The following is a 10,549-nucleotide window of genomic DNA, read 5'->3' on the forward strand; positions in this document are numbered from 1 at the left end:
ATAGAAAGATATATATATATATATATATATATATATATATATATATATATATATATATATATATATATATATATAGAGAGAGAGAGAGAGAGAGAGAGAGAAAGTGAGCGAGAGAAAGAGAAAGGAAGTGAGATATGAAGGATGAAAGAGAAAGAGAGAAATTTGAAGAAATGATATGGAAATAAAGAATGAAACGAAGTGAATAAACGAGAAAAAAATAGAAAGTATTTATGACTGAAGGAAATGAAGGAGATGAAAAGAAGAAATAAAGAAGGAAGGATATTAAAAAGAAGGATGTAAATAATGAAAGAAAAAATAAAACACTGAAGGAAATGAATGAATGAAGGAATGACAAGATGAAAGAAAAGAGGGAAGTAAAAAAAGAAAAGTAGATATGAATGAACCACCGAAAACAATAAATAAACAAAGAATTAGAAAGAAAGAATGGACGAATGAAAACGGTAAATAAAATAACGAATGACTGAAGGTGAGGATGATGAAGGAAAGAAAGAAAGAATTAATGAAAGATTAAATGAACAGAAGGACGAAACAGAAGGAGAATTAAATGAATGAAAGAAAGAAAGAACGACGTAAAGAAAGAATGAAAGGAAGAAATAAAACAAAGAGAAGAATGAAATTAAATATTGAAGAATGAAAGAACGAACGAAAAGAACAAAGGTTAGAAAGAATGAAAGAAAGAAAAAAATTATGAAAGAATGATCAGTGAAATAAAGGACGGAAGAAAGAAAAGTAGAAAGAATGAGTGAAACTAAGAATGAAAGTCAAATGGAAGAAAGGAAATAGTTACAAAATGAACGAATGAAAAAATGATGAAGGAAGGAATAAAAATGGATGAATGAACAAATAAAAATTAAATAAAAACTGCATGAAAACAAGAAATTGCGATGAAAATAAGTAAAGAATAAATAAAACGAATAAATATAATATAAATAAATGATGGAAGAAATCAAGAATGAAATCAAGAGAGAAAGAGTGAAGTAAGGAAGAAAGTAAGTTAGGAAGGATAAACGAACGAAAATAGTAAATAAAGGCGTAGACGTGGCTGTGTGGTAAGAAGTTTGTTTCCTAACCACATGGTTGTGAGTTCAGTCCCACTGCGTGGCACCATGGGCAAGAGTCTTTTACTATAGCGACGGGCCGACCAAAGCCTTGTGAGTGGATTCAGTGGACGAAAACTGAAAGAAGACCGTCGTGTGTGTGTATGTGTGTGTGTGTGTGTCCTGCACTACCGATCGACAACCGGTGTTGGCGTGGTAACGTCCCCTGCAAAAGACCAATGGAATAAGTACCAGCCTGTAACAACAGCAAAAAAAAAAAAGAGAAAAAACCTAATTACTGGGGTTGATCCGTTCGACTAAAAATTTTTGGAGGTGGTGCCCCAGTATGGTCGCAGTGTAATGAAAGAAACGAGTGAGATATAAAAAGATAAAGAATAAAAAAAATAAAGGTAAGTAAGGATGAAAGAGAGAGAGAGAGAAGGAAAGAAGAGAATAAAAATGGGTGGAAAGAAGAGGTGACTCAGTTGAACTTGTCTGAGAGGTTTTTATTTTAGCCAATCACACGAGTTGAATCAAAGTATTGATTAGAAGAACGATCAAAGGAGATCGCTTGCAGAATATTTCGTACTCCTTCCTTCACTTTTTATTTTCGTTCTTCCCCTCTGTGTAGTGGAATTATGGTTGTTACTATGGACACGAATGAGATGGACGAAGCAAAAACAAAGAAGAAGAAGAAAAAGAGCGCTTCACTCCTCTTGTAACCATGACAGAAAATGTCATAACAGATGGAATAGGAAAGAGATCAGGTCAATCTTAGTTTGGGAGGTCATTCTGTTTAGTACATCGACGTTTCAAATGTTGTTGACTTTCTATAGCAAGCAGCGTTTCAGTTACTTCACTCAGTGAATAATAACAACAACAACAACAATAACAACAACAATAATATTAACAATAATAATAATAATAATAACTGCTGTTGTTGTTATTGGTGGTGGTGTTGGTGGGTGACGGTGGTAGTGTTGTTGTGGTGGTGGTGTTGGCTGTAGTAGTTCCAGTGGTGATTGTAGTATCAATGATATCAGAAGCTTTGCAACGACTTAACCGTAAAAAGTAGATGTGACATAGTGTGTTGTTGCTGCTGTTGTTGCTTACCTCCAGGTCAACTCATATCAAGCAGTTATATAATCAAAGACATTCCAGTCTTGACATTCCCGCCTTTTCTGTGGAAAGCGCGTATCTCGACCATTAGGATGACATACAACACTGTGTGCCCTTACTTTTTTTTAAAGCTCTGTCCTTTTCGTTTGATAGAGTAAGCTGCTATTTCTAGCAATCCGAGCAGCCACATAAAGGTACCCTTGCCTGGGGTTTGGCCATTTGTAATCGGGTTGAAATTGTTGTAGCTGTTGTTGTTGTTGGTAGTAATGGTTCTGCAGTCGAGAATATTTTGTTGTCCTCGTATTGTTGCTGTTGTTATTGATGACGATAAAGATGATGCTGCTTCTGCTGCTGTTGCTGTTGATGAGGATGAGGATGATGATGATGATGATGATGAGGAGGAGGAGGATAGCCATGGTTATGGTGTTAGATGCTATGAATAAAACGAACAGACGACTCACCAGCTTGTATGACAAAAGTCCAGTGCATCGAGCTGTCAGCTTTAAGATGAAGGGATTTGAAGTAATGGCAGACGACACGTCTAGCTTTGAGCGGGATTTCAACAAGTTCTGTAACTGCGTGGAACTGATTTCAACAGCAGCAACTGCAAAACAGCTGCGACAGAAAAGAAGATTCTTTCTTTAAGAAACATGTCGCCAAAGTTAAAAGAGCGAGAAAATGTCACAAATGCATATGAAATGAAAGAGTTGCCAATAAATATTTGTTTCGAATTTTCGCACAAGGCCAGCAATTTCGAGGGTGGGGAGGGAGTTAAGTCGATTACCTCGACCCCAGAATTTAACAGGGACTTATTTTATCGACCTCGAAGTGATGAAAGGCAAAGTGGACTTCGGCGGATTTTGAACCCAGAACGTAAAACCGAAGAAATGTCGTTAAACGTGCAGCGCGGTATTGATTTTGCCAGCTCGTCGCCTTTTACTTGACGATGAATATTGAAACCGGTGGAATATGTATTCAATTTGCCTCGAACTTATTACATGCTATTTTGTACAGTTAAAAAAGGGGGTGGGATTTTTATGTATAAAGCCAAATTTAAAACTTTTCATCTATTTCGTAAGAACGGTCAAGTTGATTCTGGCAAGATTAGAACACAAAGCGTACAGAGACTACATTAACTGCTGCAAACTTTGCTAATTTTGCTAGTCTATCGCTTTTGTTTAGATCAGTTAAGATAATAAAAACGTCTACTCCATTCCTAGTCACTGTGTCTCGCTGTTAAATGGCTTCGGAATGACTTTCAAAAAGATAAATTGATTGGTGGTAGTTTGTGTCAACAATTTCCATGTCTTAGCGATTGATTCAGTTAATCATCATGATTTTTCTGTACTTGAAGAAGACTATCAAAGCGAAGGTTATATAAACGAAGTCACGAGGATTACTAAAGAAGAAGCTGCATTTGCGAAACCGCAAAGTCTGTGGCGATGTAGGCAGACGTGAAATTTTTCCTATATAAAAAGAAATGTTTTGTTGGTGTCTGTCTTTCTAATGTTTTATGAAAAGAAATATCAGCAGCGGAAATAATTGCAGTAACAGGAGATAAGAGCAGTTTTAGCTGAGTGTGTTTAACCAACACGAACTGGATAATTCTGCAACCGATAGAGAATAAAGAAATCTATAAAATATAGTTCCCCAAAATGCTATTATGTGAGGATACGAATAAACACAGACATATACTTTATAATATTTTACTATGTCGCATATATTGTTTGATTTTGCTTACAACGTTAAAAAGTAATTTTGAAAAATAAAGCGACAGAAAATAAAAAAAAACCCAAAAACAAATCGCCTCTCAATGCATAGCAAAATATACAAGCGTTCACACAGGCGAGCGCGCGCATATTTCCATAGCTTCATATACAAACGACTTCAGCCTACTATTGTTTTACATTTTGAATTTATTTTTGGACGGCCAACGATATTCCACTATATATTTAGTTTGACGACGGTGGATAGCAGAATCAATAGAATAGCGAATAATCAGCTTCCGGTATTAAGTTACTTGTATTACATGTATTTACTTTCATGGTTCAAATCCTGGCAGCGTCGACTTACTTTTCATTTTCTTAGAAAATATTCGACATACTCCGGTTCTTTACTCTTCGGATAAAATATCTGAACTTGTACCGATGTGAGAAAGTTGTGTTTATTTCCCCAGGAGAATTTAATGATCAGTATCACACACACTTGCAAAATCAATCCCGGGGCTCATGTTATATTCCGACATGGTACTATTTCAATTTCCTAAGCGGGTAATATTACTCTTGGGAAAGGCACGAGCGTTCAAATGAATCCAATGCCAAATCTATGAGAAATTTTTATAAACTGTATCTCTTTGCAGCTCACTGGAACTTCGAACATGTACGGAAGCTTCTACCACCACTATTTAATCGAAACATTAGTTTAATATTTTGGCACTAGGACAGCAATTTAGCATTGGGGAGTAAGTCGATTACGTCCACCCCAATGTGTAACTGGTATTCCTTTTATCGATCCCAAAAGGATGAGAGGCAGAGTCGACCATGACAGAATTTGAAACTAGAACGTAAAGACGGACGAAATGCTGCTAAGCATTTTGTCCGGCGTGCTAACGATTCTGCTTGCTCGCCTTCTTAAGTCTCTTTAATATGAGTTTCGAATTTGGGCACAAACCAGCAATTTCAGGGGAGGGGCTAATTCGATTACATTGACCCCAGAGGTCACCGAAAGGATGAAAGGCAAAGTCGACCTCAGCAGAATTTAAACTCAGAGCAATTCTGCCAGCTCGCCGCCTTGTTCAGCCTAAATAACAGAAGTGTTCCTATCGTAGTTATCAAAATGTGAGCTCTGAAAAAACGATTGAAATTGGCTATTGACTAGACCATATATTTTGGGAAAAAAATCTAATCGATATCATCGATTACATTAATGTAGAGAAAAGAAAAAGTTGTTCTAGGATATAATTGAACTTAGAATACCAAGTAAGAAGAGTAAGAAGAATATGTGAGATAGGCAGGCAGATGATTGGTTTTCAAAAACAACATTAAGATGAATATCACCAGAAGGAAAGAAAAAAAAATCCTCCAAAACAAAACGCAGACGATACCAGTCCAAATGGCGTCGAATGTTTCGCGACGATTTGAAATCGATGAACGCAGACTAGGAAAACACTGAAGACCATATTGAACAAATACTGCTGTTCAATGCACAAACATGCACGAGATGTTTTGGTTAACTAATGATCATCGGTTCAAGGATAGGTATTTCAGAGCCACGGCGGCGAGTTGGCAGAGTCTAAGCAAAATGCTTACAAGTATCTCTTCCATCTTTACGTTCTGAGTTCAAATCGTACCGAGGTCGACTTTGCCTTTCATACTTGCAGGGTCGAGACAATAAGTACCAGTTGGATAGTGGGGTCGATGTAATTGATTTATATCTTCCTCAAATTTCAGGCCCTGTCCCTATAGAAGAAAGGTTATGTATTTGAGAGTCGGTGGGTAAGATCAAGTAAATACACGCCAGTATTTTACGGGAATCTATTTCATCGACTGTTGACAAATAAATGGTAGATGTGATGAGGGCGAGGCTGAGGTCAGAAGAGGCAGAGACCATTTAATGCTGCAGACCATTCCCAAATTCTCAACTGATTTTATCATCCGCCGTTTTATTAAACTTCATTCCTAACATCAACAAATAACGTTGATCCACAACATGACCCACCTCATCGATATTGGCGGGATTTGCTCTCTCAGCATAGTAAAGTAAAAAAATGAAGGGATCTTCGTCAATTTCGACCATGAATATTCAGTTGTTCGATCAACTGAATTACCTACTCATTGAGTTAGTATGTAATATGGTTGTGTATTCCGAAGAAACGTGTACTAACCATTTGAAGTACAAGGATAATCCATTCGATGGATAATCCAAACAATATCCGTTAGTTCAGGTTGACTGAGAAAGAATGGGTTGACCCAAGGCTACAGTGAAAAAAGAAAACTAAAAATATATTCGACCAAGACACTACGCTGGGAAATCGAACCCAGGAACCCGTGGTGACAAAGTGAATTTCTCAACCGTAACGGGCTTCTTTCAGTTTCCATTTACTAAATCCATTCACAAGGCTTTGGTCTGCTCGAGGCTATAGTAGACAACACATGCGCAAGATGCGACGAATTGAGACTGAACCCGGAACCATGTGGTTGGGAAGCATACTTCTTATTACACAGACGCATCTGTACCTATGCACACATACTTTGCAAGTGTGTATGGGTAGTTCTGTCGATTCTCTCAGTTGACCATTCCTTATTTCATCAACCGCAGGAGGATAAAAATCAAACACGATCCGGGCGGGAATTTGTTGTGATATTAAGAGACATGAAACGTAACGATCGTTATAACTATTGCGCCATCAACCGCATATAACCCTGTTCATGTTTATGTCATTCGACACTATTGCACTTCATTTTAATATTCTATTTTAGACGAGTGCGTCAACTTCAAAGTTGATTCCTGTTTTCAATTCGATGTTGAAGTCGTTTCAATACCGTTGAGAATATTAAAAATATCAGACGATCATTTTCGTTTTTATAAATCGGAAGCTATCTATATAATAAATCAATATATTTCGTTGTTCGGAGAGCTAAAAGGCTCCAATATATTGTTATAAAATACCAACAGAAAGTATTTCATAAATATATTACTACACTATATATTTAGATGTGAAATAAAACTAAAGACAAAAGCCTTTTTTCTAAGTTCACAACTTCTTTCCCGTGTAACTTAGAATGAGCATACCAATTTAGATATAAATATAATATAGAAATATAATAAAAGATACATTAGGATGGTTTTTTTTCTGTTTCTTATTTTTCACCATGCAAATAGAAAAAAACATTTTTTCAATTCTGAAAGTTCAAGAAACACATTTTATCAGGGCCAGATTTAGATCCATAAAGGCACTGAGCACTTAACAAATATATATATATATATATATATTTAGTTCAAAATATAAAAAATAATAAACTATAAAACTACACTTTTTTTTCTTCAAAATAGGGGTAGCTTATCCTGTTCAGGTTATATTATTAGCATTATCCTGCGTTTGAGAATTTAAAATCACTTCTGTAACTTTCTAAGACATCTCAACGCTTCTAAAAGCAAACTTCGTTTGTTTGTTTACGTTTATCGTAATTTGAATTTATAAAATAAATAATTATTTTCCAAAACGAAACAAAACTAATAGTAAGATGGAAAATAATGTTTATTTTTGAATACTTCCATTTTATTTAGAAAGTTTTCTCCAACTAATTGTAAAGTCTTTGATCAGATCCTGACAATGATACCATGAACACTTCGAAAATATATTTCCGATCTTATAAACAACTTCGTGTAGTATATGAGTAAGTTTTAAATGATTTATTTTGTGCCGTAAACCATTTACCATTCCCGTAGCGCCCCCACTCCCTTGATACGCGAAGCGTGTGTATATTTTGCTTAATGGTTAATCGAGCGCTGCATTTTACTATACAATACTCGCTACAGTTTACACTGGGAAATAATAATCTCAGAGAATTTAAAAAGATTACGCTTATATTCATAGCTAAGTGAATGGTGCCGGCGAGAATTTAGTGTATCTTACTTAATCGATGTTGTTGTCGTTGCAGAGTCGCCATTCAACCGTGCTCGAGCAGAACTAGAATAAAAGACTTTCCCGCCATGACCATCTCCTTTTACAGGGAACCAAAGAACACGTTAGCGAATTTATTTTTTAAAGGACAGGCGTAGTGTGAAGTAGGATGTGATTTGAAAGAGATTTAGCTGCTATTTGTTGTAGGTCGAGACACCAAGTAGGGGATGCTCCGTTGAAGGGAATTAGAAAAAAAAATGTTGATAGGCGTGGCTGTGTGGCAAAAAGCTTGCTTCACAGCGACATGGTTCCGGGTTCAGTCCCACTACGTGGCACCTTGGGCAAGTGTCTACTACTATTACCTCGGGCCGACCAGCGACTTGCAAGTGGATTTGGTAGACGGAAACTAAAAGAAGCCTTTTATTTCTCTCTCTCTCTCTCTACCCATATATATACATATACATATATATATATATATATATATATATGTATATATATATATATATACATGTATGTATGCACACACACATACTTATATATATATACCCCACACACACATATATGTGTATGTGTGTGTGTTTGTCCCCCACCACCGTTTGACAACAGTTTTTGGTATGTTTACATTCACGTAACTTGGCAGTTCGACAAAAGTAGCGATAAAATGAGAACCAGGCTTTTAGAAAAATAAGTGCTGGGTTGGATTCATTCAACTGAAGTTCTTCAAGGCGGTGCTCCAACTTGGCCGCAGTCTAATCACTGACACAAGGTAAAAAATGTATCAACACTCTCGTCCAAAATCCACTCCATCGATCTACTTGCGATTATTACTAATTCTCGGCGAGTTGGCAGAATCGTTAGCACGCCGGGCGAAATGCTTAGTGCTATTTCGTCTGTCTTTACGTTCTGAGTTCAAATTTCGCCGAGGTCGACTTTGCCTTTCATCCTTTCGGGGTCGATAAATTAAGTACCAGTTGCGTACTGGGGTCGATATAATCGACTGCCTCCCCTCTCCCAAAATTTCGGGCCTTGTGCCAAGTTGTAGAAAAGAATTGCTATCACGCCGAGCGAAACGCTTAGTGGTATTTCATCTGCCGCTACGTTCTGAGTTCAAATTCCGCCGAGATCGATTTAGCCTTTCATCCTTTTGGAGTCGATGAAATAAGTACCAGTGAAACACTGGGGTCGAGGTAATTGATTAGTCCCCTCCCTCGAAATTTTAGGCCTTGTGCTTATAACAGAAAGGATTATTACAAATTCTCTTTCAAAAACAGAAATTTCGTTTATAGATTCTCCCATTTTTAACCTTGCCATGTGATACACTTGGCAACGATCGGAAATTAAACCAACTGGAACAATGTTGATGTAAATATTGTAATAAAAATTTTCCATACCTCAAAATGAGATTAATAGTTATCAAATAAGTAATTTGTTTCTACTTCGCCCCCGCGAGTTGTCTGGAGAAAATATTGCTGCAAAGAAATAAAAGAATCGTATTAGCATTTCTTCTTCGGAATTTAAATATTTTTACTGGGTGACAGCGCTAAGCAGTGATGTGTATAAATACAAACTTGCTACCAGTTCAAATTTTCTCGTAACAAAATGCAATGAATGATCTCCTTACGGGTTCGAATATGCCTCAAGCGGTTTTGAACTGGTAACAAGTTTGTATTTGAATATTTTTATTATACATTATTAGTTGTAAAATATTTTAATGCCTCTTCATTGACTGAAGAAACCTTTGATCAATGGTAACTCAGAGAAGGATGTCCTGTCTTTCTATCGGACATTCCGTATTTAGGCCTACATAATCCAGTGACGATCGAACCTTTTAAGGTGGTTGTTGAGGTGGAATTTCATGAACATTTGGTTGCTATTTCCAGTACATAAACTACTGTAGTGGTTATATATAGTCAGTACAAGGTGTTGATGTGGCTGCATGTATATTATTACAAGAGTTCATATAGGGATGAAGAATAAATTCAAGAATTATATATTTACTACGTAGAATATATATTTTATTTACTGGTCGATGATGATACATAATCACAATGTAGAATCTAGCTGAATGAAGTAATCTATGCTAGAAAGTTCAGAGATAGGAAATATAAAAATAACAGCTAAGTGGTGGTTTTCAGTCATGTGGCGTAGAGAAATAGACGGACATAGCGATGACGTGAATGGCTCTAAGTCTAATCGACTAAGAAGCGAAGAGCAGGGTTAGCAAGCTGTTTTTATCAATGGAACGCTAGACATTCTAGAATCTTCTAAGAGAAACGCTAAACTTCTTAAATAATTAAGAATCACCTCTCATGACACAGATGCTTCGAGAAACTTCGAAAGGGAGATTACACTATAATCTTTCTTACAAGAGAGATCATTCAACTACCTAGCTACCGCTACACTACGTCCTACTAGTTTCCCATCAGAGACTAGTTTATAATAGTATTTTTCTTCTTGTCAATGTAATTCAAGCTTAGATCAGCCCTGATAAAGTAGACTTCTGATCAAAAGCGTTGCAACCGTGACCATCCAGTCTGTTTTAAAACTATGCGTGTCTTTATTTGAGGCAATAAATCGTATAATTTTAGGGAGATTTGGCAGCCATTTCCAGCAGTTCGAGTGACGAATAGCAGTAAATTCGCTGATTCATGATGCTGCTTGTAACTATTGTGGTCAGGGATATCTGTGTTGTCAGGTCAGGGGCAGCCTTGATCAAGCAGACAATCGTGAAGTCCGTCTTCTTTTCCAA

At 36.6% G+C, this 10,549-nt stretch overlaps 1 long non-coding RNA gene across 1 annotated transcript; it reads right to left on the minus strand.

The window, feature by feature from the left end:
* Positions 1-1,549: 1,549 nt before the first annotated feature.
* Positions 1,550-9,284, minus strand: LOC149135850 (uncharacterized). The gene is made up of 2 exons (XR_016242041.1): positions 9,192-9,284; positions 1,550-2,792 (listed from the first exon to the last, which is right to left on the minus strand). It is a non-coding gene; the product is annotated as an uncharacterized LOC149135850 (long non-coding RNA).
* Positions 9,285-10,549: the final 1,265 nt, after the last annotated feature.

Source organism: Octopus bimaculoides, chromosome 5 (assembly GCF_046866305.1).
Source record: "Octopus bimaculoides isolate indiv1 chromosome 5, ASM4686630v1, whole genome shotgun sequence".
Taxonomy (NCBI): Eukaryota; Metazoa; Mollusca; class Cephalopoda; order Octopoda; family Octopodidae; genus Octopus; species Octopus bimaculoides.